This window comes from Apium graveolens, unplaced genomic scaffold (assembly GCF_009905375.1).
Source record: "Apium graveolens cultivar Ventura unplaced genomic scaffold, ASM990537v1 ctg98, whole genome shotgun sequence".
Classification (NCBI taxonomy): Eukaryota; Viridiplantae; Streptophyta; class Magnoliopsida; order Apiales; family Apiaceae; genus Apium; species Apium graveolens.
The window spans coordinates 53,147-70,090 of NW_027421887.1; the positions used below are offsets into that span (position 1 = coordinate 53,147).

Consider the following 16,944-nt stretch of genomic DNA (forward strand, 5'->3'; position numbering starts at 1 on the left):
CTTACAAAATATAATTTATTTTTATGTTACATGATTGATACTCGGTCGCGTAAAAAACAAATATGGATTGTTTGTCAGTGATAATGTGAATAACATATATAAATTATTGCAATTTATTTATTACATAATTTTAATTTTTGAATAATTATAAAAACATGTTATTTAAGTAATCAATTGTCTCACTAGATATTAATAATGATTATACATGTACATAAATCAGATATTTAGCATATAAATAATTGAAACCATCGTAATTTTCTAAGAAATGTAACATACGATAATTCACATGCTAACATAGACACATATAACTTAATCTTATTTTGTTAAGATAGTGTAAAAAAACTAAAAATTTTCCAAACATACATACGTTAAATTTCAAAAACTAACATTTTTCATTAAAATTGACTTTTATATTAACAGTACTGTAAATTTTATATTATTTTATATTATAATTGCAAGTAATTCTGAATTCAGTTATTCATTTTTTATCTTTTTAAATTGAGTAAGTTAACTGTAAGTTAGTAGAGAACTCAGTAATAATATAGACCAGTTATATAGTTTATTTAAATGAAATTCAAAATTTATGGTCAACTCTGTATTCAACATATATATTAGTTTTTAACTTTTTTTTTGTAAACATACCAACGACATTCTACATATTAAGTTTATTTGTTTCATTTTAAACGTACACTGACTACCCTATTTATATTCATATTCATTCATTAAATACAATTATACAACACAAACAAGAATACATATATTTTTCTAAATAAGGTATATTGGAAACGTTGTGTAATTTAGTAATGTCTTGTATGAAAATGATACACAGATAAATACGTTAGACATTATACAACATTTACAAATAAGAATATAACTAAAATCATTATAATTGCATGCATAAAAAAACTCTAGAAAATGACCCGGGCCTCGCACGGGTTATTATACTAGTTATAAATTGTTGGATAACCCTTTCATAAGGCTTGATATCTATATTTTGGTTCACATATGATTTTTAACTTAAATTTGACCCCGTGGACTATCCATTTTTAGGTTTGGTATCCATATTAGGTTTATAAAAGGTCCATGTACTTATTATGACCCATTTTAATTATTATGACCCATTTTAATTATAGAAACTTTATAATACAATTTTAAATATGAATTGTTTTAACTTTAATTTGACCCAGTGGACTATCCATTTTTAGGTTTGGTATCCATATTAGGTTTATAAAAGGTCCATGTACTTATTATGACCCATTTTAATTATTATGACCCATTTTAATTATAGAAACTTTATAATACAATTTTAAATATGAATTGTTTTATTTATGGTAAGTTTTTTTTTGAAAATCACTTATGGTAAGTTTTTAATACAAATTTGAAGTAAAATTTAAATTTTAACAGATCTATTTATAGAAATAATCTCATAAAATATATAACATAAAAATAACATATGTGACGAAAGTAGTTTTTAAATAAATTTTTCATAATATGTAGATGTAATACACTTATTATATAAATAATTTAATCTTTCATAATCATATTATTTAATTTAAATTATAAATTTATTTATTTTATTAAATATTTTTTGAAATGCCCGTGTGTAAAACACGGGCTATAAACTAGTAAATAAATGAATGAATGAATTATATTTGTTTGGTATCGAGTTTAATATTTTAATGCACAAAAAGATGTTCATTAATTAAATAAATGAAGTTAATACAAATAAAATAAATAAATCTATGTTGTTGTTTTTGAATATATTTTGAACTCTATCTTCGGTTTTAGAACTTATATTTTGATGATCGATTCCACAGTCCACGCAAAATTCACGAAATAATTTTTAATTAGTGTTAGTTTAAAAAGTTTAATTTATATAAAACTACTTTGAAATTAAAGAGAAAAGAGAGATACAAATGTCGCATAAGTATTCTAGTCATTTTAAGATACATACGAAAATATTTAATTCAATTTACGATATTTACTTACATATGATTTGTCCGACAACGGAGTTTCGTTTCATTTTATTTCGACTCTATATTGAGTTTTGCAAATAATATTTTGACGATTTTACAGCCCACTCAAAACTCACGAAATAAACTTTAATTTAGTGATTGTTTAAAAAGTATTATCTCTATAAAATTATCCCAAAATTGAAGAAAAAGACGGTCATGAATATTATGTTAAGTATTTTATTAAAATTAGGATATGTACTTAAATATTATATACAAATTGGAATACCTACTTATATTTGATTTAGAATACGTGTTTATAAATAGGTATATACTTCAATATTATATTCAATTTAAAATAACTACTTATATCTGATCTAGAATACCTACTTAAATATGGATATACTTAAGAGTCTGGTTGGGAAGATGAAGATAGAGAGGACAAGGGGTGGCGGTGTGTATATATGCTTGTGTGTAAGAGAGTGTATGTGTAAAAATGTATCTAACCCCTAAACCCTTCATCTTTGATGGTATATATAGCCCAAAGGTAGGATTTAGGGGATGGTACCTCTAGATCAAGGTCGTTCATTCTTGGAGGCGGAGGACGCCTGTCTTGGGTAGATTGCATACACGTGTCTAGGCAAGGACCACCTTCAAGGTGTCCCAACGGTGCTCTGACATGCGTCGTGTTTGTCTGATATGTTAGTTGTTGATAGTTGTCATCGTCGCGTGCCCATGTACCCTTCCTTGACGGGTTGTGGAGTGTGTATGTGCTTGCCGGGACCCCCCTCGGGTCTGCCCTTGCTGTGTGATCCTGGTTCCGGGCTGGATCCTGGTTGGTAGGTGATCTAGATCCTGGGCTGGATCCTGGCTGGGAGATGATCCAGGTCCTGGGTTAGCCCTGAGCCTGGGTCTCTCCACTTGATTGCACTAGGTGAGGGGGGTTCTTGGTCCATCAATTGAGCCTACTTCACCTTAGATCTGGGTTGGGCCCTAGACAGGTTGCTTATACCATATCAGATATACTTAAATATTTTGTTTAAATTAAAACACCTACTTATATTTCATTTACAATACCTCATCATATTTCGATGTACTTAAATACTCTATTTAATTTATAATACCTATTTATATTTGATTTAGAATACCTACTTATATTTGGTTTAGATTATGAACTCATTTACAACCGTTTGAGGTATAACTAGAGGTTTTGTTTAGGCTGGAGTCTCTTCTGACTTGGATATATAGCTATATGGGTGTTTGGGAAACCAAATAAAGAAGCCATCCCAGTTCATCTTATCTATGACCCGTTCGGCTAAAATTATTCGGTCTCGAATCGAGCTTATCTCGTGATAAGCGAAAAATAATATATCACATTTTTTATAATTTTTTCAAATAAAATACTTTCTTTTATGTTACAAACAAGTCTATCTAAATATTATTATATAATACTGACTTATAACCTGTACAATGCACGGGTTTTTAATTTTTTCCAATTAAATAAATAAATATATAAATGAATTATATTTGTTTTGTATCGAGTTTAATAATTTATTACTGAAAAAGATGTTCATTAATTTAAATAAATGAAGTTGATACAAATAAAATAGATAAATCTATGTTGTAGTTTTTTTGAATTTATTTTGAACTCTATCTTCGGTTCTAGAACTTATATTTTAATAATCGATTCCACAGTCCAAGCAAAATTCACAAAATAATCATTAATTAGTGATAGTTTAAAAGGTCTTTTTTTTAAAGTATCGTACTTGCATTAAATCAAATCCAAATACAAAGCATGAGTAAGAAAACTAGGAGGAGTAGCATACCACTCTCCTACCTCTAACATAGAATAAACAGCTTGTGCAAACACATGAGCTGCATTATTCGCAGAACGATAGAGAAAATCAACTAGCACAGGATTAAAGTACTTAAACATATAAATACAGTCTCTAACTATGGTACCAAACACAGCTTCCCCTGGTAGATCATTGCATGCTGCAACTAAAGCATAAGAATTCGTCTCAAATATACACCTATTATAACCTCTGTTTATGATCCAAGAAAGCGCCTCCTTTAGACCTTTAAAAAGTCTTATTTATTTAAAACTATTCTTAAATTAAAGAGAAAAGAGAGTTACTAATTTCGCATAAGTATTCTAGTCATTTTAAGATACATACTAAAATATTTAATTCAATTTACGATATCTACTTACATATGATTTGTTCCGGTAACGGGGTTTCGTTTGATTTTTATTTCAACTCTATTTTGAGTTCTGTAAATAATATTTTAACGATTTTACAGCCCACTCAAAACTCACGAAATAAACTTTAATTCAGTGATTATTTAAAAAGTATTATCTCTGTAAAATTATCCCAAAATTGAAGAAAAAGATAGTCATGAATATTATGTTAAGTATTTTATTCGAATTAGAATATGTACTTAAATATTATATATAAATTGGAATACCTACTTATATTAGATTTAGAATGCGTGTTTATATTTGTATATACTTAAATATTATATTCAATTTAAAATAACTACTTATAACTTATCTAGAATACCTACTTAAATATTGATAATGATAACTCCGGTGAGCAGGGCGGCTCCTTCCGACGCTGTGCCTGGACCTTCTGGGTGTGAATGAGGTGTTGCTGCTGTTGGGTATCTGCAAAACAACACTGAAGGGGGGGTTTGAGCCCCGCGGCGCCTCTGGTGTGAGAATAAGAGTCTGGTTGGGGAAGATGAAGATAAAGAAGAAAAGGGGTGGCGGTGTGTGTATATGCTTGTGTGTAAGAGAGCGTGTGTGTAAAAATGTATATAACCCCTAAACCCTTAATCCTTGGGGGTATATATAGCCCAAAGGTAAGGTTTAGGGGTTGGTACCTCTAGATCAGGGTCGTTTGTTATTGGAGGCGGAGGATGCCTGGCTTGGGTAAATTGCATACACGTGTCTAGGCAAGGACCACCTTTAGGGTGTCCTAACGGTACTCTAACACGCACTGTGTTTCTCTGATATATTAGTTGTTGATAGTTGTCATCGTCGCGTACCCACGTACCCTTCCGTGACGGGTTGTGGAGTGTGCATGTGCTTGCCAGGACTCCCCTCGGGTCTGCCCTAGCTGTGTGATCCTAGTTCCGGGCTGGATCCTGGTTGGTAGGTGATTCAGGTCCTGGGCTGGATCCTGGCCGGGAGATGATCCAGGTCCTGGGTTGGCCCTGAGCCTGGGTCTCTCCACTTGATTGCACTGGGTGATGGGGGTCTTGGTCCATCAGTTGAGCCTGCTTCACCCTAGATTTTCTGGATGAGGGAGTAGAGTAGTGTCACGTAGCTGTTGTCTTCGGAAAAATTAATGCTTTTTTCTTCCCCCCCAATCCGAGTCTAGTGTAGAAGAGACCAATTCGGATTCAGGTAGAGGAAATTGGTTGCCTTAGAAAAAATTATGCTTCTTTGTAGCCCCCAATCCGGGTCTTGTGTAGTAGAGACAGATCCGGATTAAGGTAGATGAGATTGGTTGCCTTAGAAAAAATTCTGCTTCTTTGTTGCCCCCCAATCCGGGTCTGGTGTAGTAGAGACAAATCCGAATTAAGGTAGATGAAATTGGTTGCCTTGGAAAAAAATTATGCTTCCTGAGGATACTAATCCGGGTTGGAAATGATCTGGGTAGGGGTTACTGATCTGGGTTGTGGCCTTTGGATTCTGAAAAATGGGGAATTTGTAACGTTTTTGCTCAGTTTCCCCTTCCACGATTTTGAATTATAAGGCAGTTAATTATGGGGCTAGAAAAACTAAAGTACCGAAAGTTGTGAAGAAGAAAAAGAAAAAGTTGGCGAAAGCCAAGAAAACTAGGTAGAAGGTAGCTAGTGCCTTGTGGTAAAGATATGGTGCAAGTAGAATATGGTGTGTTGGGACGCCAATTTTTTTTATAACTAGAAATGCTTGTTTTGAGATTAGAAACTTTATCTACTGCGAACCGCAAGGTTTTGAGATTATTTTGTACAAGTCAGAGACTCGACCTTAAATTCAACTGACACATACAGTATATTACTTATGCTTTACTAAACGGTCCCGTAGTCTTCTCGTCCTTCCTATATTGTCTGTAATATATGTATTACTTACGGGACTAAACAAAATAAGATTTTCTTGTGTATAAAACCTGTAAAAATGAATAAGATTGAAAGTATAATTGTTAGAGATCTCCAACCATTATCCTGTTAGCATGATATTTTGTTAGCTAAAAATTATATGTGACACTCAAATATAGATATTAGGTAAAAAATAGCATTCCAATTGTTACCGAAAAATTTAGATATCCTATATTTGTTGAATCTATAGGTCTTAGCTAGATATCCTATATTTGTTGAATCTATAGGCCCTAGGTATATAAAATTTAGATATCCTATTTGTTGAATCTATAGGTCTTAGCTAGATATCCTATATTTGTTGAATCTATAGGCCTTAACTATATCTTCCATATCAGATTTAATCCATATTTAAACCTAAATTTACACATTAATACATACATATATTTATATAATATTTAAAACTGAGCAAATACATTACAAAAATGGGGATTTTGATCCGCAATCATGGAGTTAGTGCCAATATGTTCTATCGAAATATGTCCACTCTGTATCTTTTCTTTAACAACTAGGAACTTAATATCTATATGTTTTGCATATGTAGTACTCCTATTGTTGTTTCAATACTCCACCGCCGATTTATTATCACAAAATATATTTAATGGTCTTTCAACACCATCAAGAATACGCAAACCAGTGACAAAGTTTCGCAGCCATAAAGCTTGATTGGATGCCACAAAACATGATATATATTCTGCAGCCATGGTGGATGTTGCCCAGTAAGGATACAATTGTTTAAGGGGGTTGGATACAATTGTATAAATGTTTCGAACATGTAATAAAATATAACAGCTTTTTATATTTTTGACAAAAACTGTTACAAAACTCTCTCAAGAAATACTGATGTTATTGAGAGCTAGGTCGTATGATACTCGAGTTCGATTCACTATGTGATGACCTAAACTGTGTTTATATAATACACAGTTACAACTAAACAATCTAGGATATACATTATCAATGACTTACCGAAACTGATACATATCTTCAACTGAATAGATAAAGTCCTATAACTCAGACGTAAAAGATATCTATTCCACAATACAAGGAACATAACAAATCTTCTAAGTTGACTGTCTCCAGATACTGATGACATCCAAATGTTGATGATGTGTCAAATCCTGACGACACATCAAATACTGATGACACCCGAACAGCCATATCCTGAGCTTCTTCTGATTGTTGAGATTCAGTACGTAACAATCTCCCCCAATTTATACTTTATGTAATGAAGCACAAATTCCATTCTCAATGATGCCAAAACCAACTACAAAATGTATAAGGAGTAAAGCTTACTTCAGTATCTTTAGATAACTGACAGTTGTTCCCAGAAAGTTTTCACTCTTTCTTCCTCCTTGTCTTGTAGGACTTTAACACTACACCATATATGGCCTCTACCAACACTTTTTTTGATGTTACAAGTAAAAATGTTACCTTAGATCACTAATATTTGATCTGAGGTAACATTTTTTTAATGTTACAATAGAGGTTTACCAATGTTACCACAGGCATAAGCAAATTGTTGTTGTAACATAAAAAAAGGTGTTAGTATTGATATTAAAATAAGTGTTACCATATAAGTGAAAATTTAGGCAGCAAAAGTAAAAACTAAATAGGCGGCTAAATTTTCACATATTTGGGCGGCCCAAGACCAAATAACAAACCCACTTAATTATTTTGTTCAAAAGTAAATCTAAAAAACTAAACCCGCTCAATACTCTCTCTGTCAAAAGTCTATCTCCCTCTTAAAGCCCTCTCTCTCTCGTCAAACACACACACAAAACATGCCGGTTTTAGAGCTCGGAGTTTTAGGTTTCAACGCTCGGAGTCTTCTCGGTTGGGTTTGAGCAAATTAGGGTTCTAGTAGTTAGGGGCTTGGAGCGGATTACAGTTTTAGGGTTCGAAAAATTGGGTTTCTTCTCAATCGGGTTTAGCGCTTGTAATTATGGTCTTCTTTTTGAGCTTATAGTTTGGGGCTTTATTCAACATTTGTTCAGGTAAGCCTTCTTTTCTTGTCTGCTTTTAGTTCATGGTTAAGGGTTTGTCTACTTTTAGTTCATGTTTAAGGGGTTGTATTATTTTCAATTTAGTATGTGGTTTGTATGCTTTACAATTGTATTATTCATTTAATACTTGCATATATGTCAACAATTTTATGTCTTTTTAGCTTCTTGAAACCCTAATTGTAATATTGAACAAGTTTGTTTTTGTATAATTTTTCGCGTTTATTATGATTAAATTTGGTTCTTGATTTTGTGTATATGTACATATTGGCAGTACTCTGTATAAGTCTCGTAGATTGGATTGTGTGTGAAAAATTGGGGCAAGTGTAGGAATTTTTTATTTAGATTGCCTCTTTAGATGGGTAGTTGCATATTAGTGGTTTAGTTTTCGAATATTTAGATATGACTATAAGAGAAAGTCCAATTATAGATGCAAGATTACTATTCTCTAAAATTTTCTTATTTCGAAACTTTTTCCCGCATAGATAAGCCAAATAATCTCAAAAATAATGCCATTTAAATTTGATATGCCTATGGTTAATTGATTACATCAACTCTGATCATTTATAGTTGAGGATTTAAACTTGAATGTTGTTGATTCTCTTCAAGGAAATCCTTATTTGGCAATTGGTAAACATCTTTGTGTGCCGGTAATAGGTAATTGATTTGCAGATTGAAGTTAACAGTGTTGAAATTCCATTATTTAAACGGGCACAAATTTTTTAAGCAATTTACTGATGTCAAAATAAGTACCAATGATATATAGATAGAACATTCACAAGTGATAACAAACTGTGAGCACCATCGTGTTTCACGAAAGTTCGATGAATTTATGCAATGGGATCATTCCAACTTCACAAACATTCCCTCGACGTCCAATCTGCAAAGATATATGTTAAAATTACTAATTGCTACTTCCTGATGAAGTACTACTATCTGAGAAGTAAGTGATCTCGAAGAAGAAATTTCCTTCATTAGAAGTTTTGTAATCTTATTAATATTACTATATCATTGTGATGTAGGTTCCAGTTTATGTTGGTGTATCTCTGTATGAAGCAATTAGTCTGTATACTAGACGAAGGGTAATTGCATCCAACGGACAGTCTGGAACCAATGTTCGAGCTAGCCATCTAATTGTATATTATTCTTTTGGTGTGCTGGCTGGTGTTATTAGGGGGCTACTTGGCCTTGGTGGAGGATTTATAATGGGCCCATTATTTTTGGAGTTTGGAATTCCTTCACAAGTGAGTTTTTATGCATTCACCATCTTCCTAAGCTTTCCTAAGTTTAAAATATGATATCAGCTCTTATATCTGCTCTCCACAGTTGTTTATTACTATGCCTAAGCTTTCCTAAGTTTAAATTATGCCCTCCTTTACAACTGAAGTTTAGGAAATCAAAATTCCAAATTCATTTCTCAGTTCTCCGGTAATAGGTAACTGTTCGTGATTTTTATGTTCTTTCCACATGTTACTTCTACGGAAAAGTAATGTACATCATCATCTTCCAAGTACACCACTGATTCCTCGTGTGTAGGTGCTTAAATATCAGCCATGGTATTTTAGCAGCACCTGTGTAGCAATGAAGCAGATGATAATGTATTTTAGGGAAGTAACTAACTTTTTCATTTCATATTTTTAGTATCTTATTATCACCCTGTTTAGCAAGAGGAGGACTAGAAATAAAAAAGCAGTCTTCATAAAGTTCTTTTTAGGCTCTAACTAGTCTTTCCATATGGGGGATGATGTAAACAAAAGTCAATACTACTTTTCAAAGTTCTGAGAGATATCAAGTCATCCTACAGAAAACAAAAAAATACATTTACAAAATCTGCACTATAAATATTTTATTTCTTAGCAGAAAATGACAGTTGTTACTTAACTTGACAAGTCATGATTAGGCACTGGATTAACCATAAATTTTATGTATATTGGAGTAATATATTACCAGAATGAGTACTAGTGAAATGATATTAGTGCAGATAATCTAGTTGATGCCACCCAGTGTAACAAGTATTGACTACATTCATTTAACACGGATTTAAGTTATTACTATCAGCAGAGAGTCTAATCGAACTTGCTTGATTGCGAACATGAATGAATTAAATAGATTATCACCTATATTACTTACTACTGCAGTAAAATCGATTATCACGGAATATTCTTGTAACCTTAGGCAATGGGAAGTCATAAGTGCTACTGCTACTTTTGGAATGATGTTCTACTCATTTATGTCCGTTGTAGAATACTACCTTCTAAGTCGTTTTCCTGTTCCTTATGGTAAGTGCATCCATCTGATAACCTTTTCCCCAGATAAGTCAGAAACATTGTAATAAGTCACTAACAAGAATATAGGTTAAAATCACTAATTGTTGCTTCCTGATTTATAATATTATATTTTTTGGATCACTTACTTCTGATTAAACTGGTCCTTAAGTGTTAGTGTGAACTTTGTTTTTACTTCGCGCTCAGGGGAACTATTGCGATCAACGTACACCAAATATAGGGAAAGGCCGAGACCTTCATATTTGAAGTTGCCATTAGGACAGAGCCATAGTTTTCTGCACAGAATAGAAAAATAAATCACCTATAAGACAACTGTTAGAAATTGAGTTAATTTGATGATGCCAAAATATGGTTCTTGTGGAACATATATGTATGTAATTTTATGATGAATCATGGAATTGTGCTTTATTAACTTTTTTGTTGTATGTTTTTTGATTTTTTTTTTTGCAGATTGCATCATTATTGAAGATTCCATTTCTAGATGAAGAGCTTGGAAAGAACTCTATGCCATGAAAGGTACGACTTGGTTAATGGTCAGAATTGATCAGTGGTTAATGTTACATATTTTGTTATCATCACTACTTTTGTACAATGTGCTAGTTTTATTGGTTTACCAAAAATTTGTAGCGTCATTAGTTGTATACTTGTATGTATATAATTAAGTAAAGTTATGTGACAAGAAAGACCCATTGAAGCTGAAAGGAAAAAAAAATCAAGTTAGCCATTAGATGTGAAATGCTGTATGAGTCAAAATGTTGGGTTTTAAGGCACATGTGTAAAAGTTAGAAGTGGTAGAAAACGAGAATGTTGCTATGGTGCTTTAGGCCTTATAGTTCCTTAGGTCTGTTTTTATGTACAATATATTTGCACTTTTGAATGTTATTTTGGTGTCATTCTCCATTTGTACCCATTTTGTTTTAATGTGTCATTTTTTATTATAGTTTTTTGTTGAAATGACCTCTCTTACTCTTACCATCTTACTGAGTAGATTTAAGGTTTGTGTGCAACTATTTGAAGTCTAATATCTGTTGTGGCAGCAAGTATGTAACTCTATCTTACCCATTTCATGTTGCACCTTCTCCACCCAAAATTATTAATCATTGTCCATATGAAATTGTTCATATGTCATCTTGGTGATGGAGACCATTGGACCTGAATTTCGTGTATATTGGCATCGATCTGTAAAGTTAAACTTTTGAGTACTTCCTGTGCAGGAAATTCTCGGGCATTGTAGTAGAGGTGCTATTAAAAAACAAGGCTCAGCTAGCGATCGTTTGGATCTACTTTTATATACGGGTATCCAAATATTACATTCGAGGTGAATAAAAAAACAAAATTTCTTGCCATTATCTAAGTACTTAGCGTGTAGTCATAATTTTCCCTTTCAAGTTCTGTAATTTTATTTACGAGATCTGGCTGGTTATATTAAACAATTTTTAATCTTCTTGGCCGTAGTTTTTTGTACATGATGCCATCAACAAGATTCTCAAAGGTGGAGGAAATGTTGAAGTTGCGAATAAACTGGTTTATGGCAGCAAGGAGCACGACCCGTCTCAGCCATAGTTCATGATGGAATTAATTAGAACTTTGATTATTTTGGTTACTTACAACTTTGTATTTGTTGGGATGAATTTTACTTTTATCAACGGTTCCCAAGTTCAAAAATGTATTCAAGTCTTAATGTTGCAAGTTGATTCATATTTTATTACATTTCAAAAATTAACAAGTGCAACCAATTGATATGTTAATGTTGGCAAAAATAAGGAAAATTGTAACAATAAATGAAAGCGTGTTACAGTAGATACAAGAGTGTTTTTAAAAAAAGTGTTACAATAAGCTACAGACCAGTTACCAAAAGAATTTAATTGTTGTAAAATATTGTGTTACAATAGCAAAAAGGTGTTGCAAAAGAGTTTACAGTAACACTTTTGTAGTGTTATTAAAGGTTTACGTATGTTACGGTAGGTCTGTGGTTACACCTTTATTTTGTAACCATAGATACTTAAAGTGTAACCATAGGGGTTCTATTATTACACTTACAGCTATGTTACCAAAGGGTCAAAAATGTTACCATAGACCTCTATTGTAGCACGAGCAAATCCAACACCATGAAATTTTCAAAAAGTGTAACCATAGCCAATTTTTTGCTTTAGGTAACACTTTTTGGCCATTTTTACATTTTTTTTGGAGTGTTGCTAGATGCCAAATATGGTGTAGATTAACAAGCTTTTTCTTCAACTCTCTCTTCTCTTCAGTGTCTTCTCCAAGCTGATAGATGGCTGATCTTAATTTAGAAATTGAGTTTTTGTTTATCTCAAGATCACCAAACAACATGAAGCTTAAACTGACATCTTCATGATCAGGACTGAAAGATAACTGAGGACTGTTGAGAAAAACTTTTAGAACTGTAACTCCCTTTTCCATCTTCATTTCTTGACCAGTATAAGTTCTGTACATAGGAACATAGTCACCATTGTATTTATCATCTTTTATCATGACTCTTCTTCTGATGACTTCAAGTATCATAGATGACCAATTTATGGTGACACTGTTCTCAACTCTAAGAAGATAGTGAATGTATTTCAATTATGTCACAGTCTTTATTAAGAGTTGCTGCAATGTAAAGCTCTTTACTTTACCATCCTTCAAGAAGTACATAATCTCTTCTCTGACATCATTATCATTTATCTTTCTATAAACAATCTTCACAGCTTCAACTTTCTCAAGATGTGAAGGAGAAACTCTTTCACCAAGATTCTCAGTCAGAGTATTTGTATCCAGCAGATCAGATCTTAGAATCTTCATATCAGAATGACCAATGCCTCATCTGGTTCGAGATTTGACAAGTTTTACTTTTTCATTATATTCCACCCAAGAAGATTTCTTTATGGACTTATCAACATCTTCTTGTTCTGAAATAGAATCTATTAACCCTGCTTACACAAATTCAACATGTTTGAACCCTGTAGGATAATCGAATGTATAAATAAATTTCCATCTTTTATCCTTCTTGTTGAGAGGAGCATAACTTGTAGACAAATCATGAATTTTCCCTTTTTCTTTATGCCATAGCTCTCTCTTTGATTTTAAAACTCTCTGCACATAATCTTTGTATGCTTGATCAGCTTTCCTTCTATCAACTTTTTCTTTTTCATTAACCTCTGAAATATGAGGAGTGACTACTGTAGTAAGAGCTGACTCATTTAATGCTTCGATCACTTTTTCATCAGAGTCAAAATCGGTTATCAGGTTCACAGCATCAGGATCTGCTTTTACCTCAGGATTTTGTGTCTGCTTCAGGAGTTACATTCTGATTTGCTGTATCAGCTTGATCAATGTCAGTGGCTGATCTTTTCTTCCTTTGAATAATCAACTCTTCTGGCTTCTGAACTTCTTCCGCTTCTTCATGTCTTTGTACAGGAACATAACCTTCTCTGGATAGAACATTCAGAATTGCAGAATTAAATGTAGTCACTTGACTTGGTTTAGAAGTCCTTCCTCCTCTTCCTCTAGCTCTTGTAGATCTTCCACCTCTTTTTCCTCTTCCTTTAGAAGTCTTAGCTTCAACTTCAATTTGAGCCATTAATTCCTTTTGTTGCATAACTGCTTCTTCAGCTATTAGATTAGGAAATTCTTCAGTTATAGACCCAATAACACTCCTAGCATTCTTTTGCTCAAACCTCTTGTCTTTTTAGTACAAGATAATCTCTTCACCTGTTTCCTTATGTCTGTAAGGAAAGAATAACCGTTTAGCATCTGCTAAATTAGAGATTGTAACATCATCATCCTCAAGAGCATTAGTAGTAGTCTTATGCTTAGCTTTATGAGCACCAATAGACTTCCCTTGTCCTGAAGTACCAGTCTTCTTGGAATGTTGAGGTTGTTGAGTAGTAGAAACAATTTGAACATCTGTAATTGGGTCTGTAACAATTTTGTCCTTGACAGCAACATGAGTCTTCTTAATTTCATCAAGGTCAGAATGAATTCCTTTGATAGAAATAGTGGAGGCCTTAAGATGCAACTTCAGATCAGGAGTTTGAATTTCATCATAGGCGCGATGAATATGTTGCAGGCCAACAGTAGATGAGATAGAAGTATTTGCAAGTCTCCATTTATAATCCCATTCTTTCTGTCGAAAATGATCAACATCAGCACTGTAATAATAAGGATTTTCATTGAAGTGTGAAGAAGAACCAACATTGGACTTCTTAGATGCATCAATTGCAGTCTTAAGCTGAGCTGTGTCAGAATCATCCGTTTCACTCTCATTATCAGAATCAGACAAACATTCAGAAGAATTTGTAGAATCAGGCAGAATTGCCTTGCCTTTACAGAAATCCTTTGCAATAGGTGCCTGTGGCTGATGAGATCCTGAAACAGAAACATGGTAACAACTAAATCTCTCTTTTCTTTTCAAGTGATCGCATCACTTCTCACACAATATATTACTTTTAAAAGTAATATGGTTCTCACAGAAGAAACTTAATAGTCAAGAGAAAAAAACTTATAAGATTTTTGTCTCAAAGCTACCTCTCCTTTTGCCAGTACAGGAGACTGGCACTCAAAAATTTAATTTTCTCACATAATATTGTCACACAATCTCACGAAAAGGCTCAATCACACATTTAGCAAAGAAATAAGAGATGGTTGAGAAGAGTAGTATGCTTGTCATATAAATAGAGATAACCTCAAAGAAGAGACTATTTATAATCATACAAACATGAGAACATATGAGAAATATAACAATACCTGAAAGTGAGTCCTCAAGTGAAAGTGATGATAGTGGAGGAACAAACAGCACATCAGGATACTTTTACCAACTAGCAATCAGGTGGGAATCATCAATAGTAGCTAATTCAGTTGAAGGATGAAATCAGTAGGAGCTGTTGTAACATTAGGATTTGACCTGTTAAGAGGAGGTGAGAGACCGACATCAATACTTTGAACTGATGGTTTTTGTGGAGTCTGAGAAATGTGAGCTGCTTCAGCAATGCTTGGCGAAGGTTCTTGTGTGCTCTTCTCAAAAATAGGATCATTGATGATTGAATCCACCTTTGACAGTGCCTCCTGATGAGTTTCCTTTTCCTGTAGCAGTTGAACAGAGTCAGCAAGAAGATCACTCTGAGCAATATCAACAATGATTTGGGCAGCCTCATTGTCTACATCTTCCCTTTGAGAAGATGGTTCTTGTATGACTGGATGTGTGGCAGTTGCTAAATCCCTTTGAGACTTAGGTTCTTGTGTATTGACATCCTTGGCAAAAGGCTGAGTCTTTTTCTTCTTTCTGATGTACCTAACTACTTCTTCACTTTTTCTTTTCAACTTGCTCTTTGCAGTTGTCTTGAGCTCAGCAATTGCTTCGACCACTGGAAGTTTGTGGAGCAGAGCACTAGCATCAGTAGTTGGCTCATTGGGTTCAGTAGTGTCAACAGAGTCATCGGGATGTTTAATAGTGAATTTCTTTATTTTCGACAAAGGCCTTATTGGCATCTGATCATCGGAGTTAGAATCATCTTGTATGATCAGTCTTCTTTTCCTAACTGGAAAACAATCTTCTTTCTTCCCACTCTCACTCAGTGAGGCTTGTTTAGCTTTCTGTCCAGATGTGACAGATTTCTTAACTAGCCTTTTCTTTGTTACAACTGATGTCTTTTGAGAGACAACATAGGAGGCTAATTTAGAAGCTGGATGTGTTTGCTGTTTGGAAGAAGAAATGCTTGGGTTAGAAACAAGATGGGTAGTTTCTTGATTCTCAGCATCAGGAACTATGACAGAGGTGCCAGCATCAGAATTTGCAGGAACTTGTGTAGGAGTAGGTCTATTTCTTAACAGAAATTGCCTGACCTCTCTAGGAAGAAAGGAAGGTCCTGAAAATTTATTCTTTTCATCCCTTTTAATGTGATCAGTGATTTCTTTCTCAGAAATTTGAAAAACAGGAAGTAATTCATCATCATCAAAAGTAGCATTAGGGCATAGAAAATTGAAAATCAGTTGTATAAATCTAGTATACCCTATAACTCATGATGCATCTGCTCTCCTAGCAATTATAAATTGCAGTATTGTATTACCATAATCAAAAGTACCAGAGTAAAGAAGAGAGTACCCAATTTTCAGAGAAGTAGATGGAAGAGCATCAAAATTTGTTGTTTTGTTCAGGAAACACCCGCTGATGCAATCAAAGAAAAAGTTCCATTCTCTTTTCAGTTTGGTCCTTGCAAGTTTTCCAATGGTTGTGATTTCTCCTTTATAGCCTAAAGTCCTCAGCATATCAAATAGATGCTCAGTGGTATGAGTATCAGGAGCACCATCAAGGGCAGGCAGTCTCAAGGCTTGAAGTAGAACATCAGCATCAACCTCATACCTGTGGCCCTTATACTCAAAAGAAAAGCCAGTATATGTTGCATTGACCAAAGCTATATTCCATACCTGCATTATAGCCCTATATGACACCTTGATAGGATTCGTAAGAGCATACCCAATTGGACATTGGAGTCCTAAATATCATGAAAATATGATGGTAGCTGCTGGTGTGTAAGCAGAGCTAAATAATTATTAGTGCCAAATGTA

The 16,944-nt window shown here is 33.5% G+C and overlaps 1 long non-coding RNA gene across 1 annotated transcript; it reads left to right on the forward strand.

The window, feature by feature from the left end:
- The first annotated feature begins 10,674 nt into the window (after nt 1–10,674).
- Nucleotides 10,675–11,976, forward strand: LOC141705766 (uncharacterized). Its single transcript, XR_012568474.1, has 3 exons — nt 10,675–10,893; nt 11,592–11,695; nt 11,833–11,976. It is a non-coding gene; the product is annotated as an uncharacterized LOC141705766 (long non-coding RNA).
- Nucleotides 11,977–16,944: the final 4,968 nt, after the last annotated feature.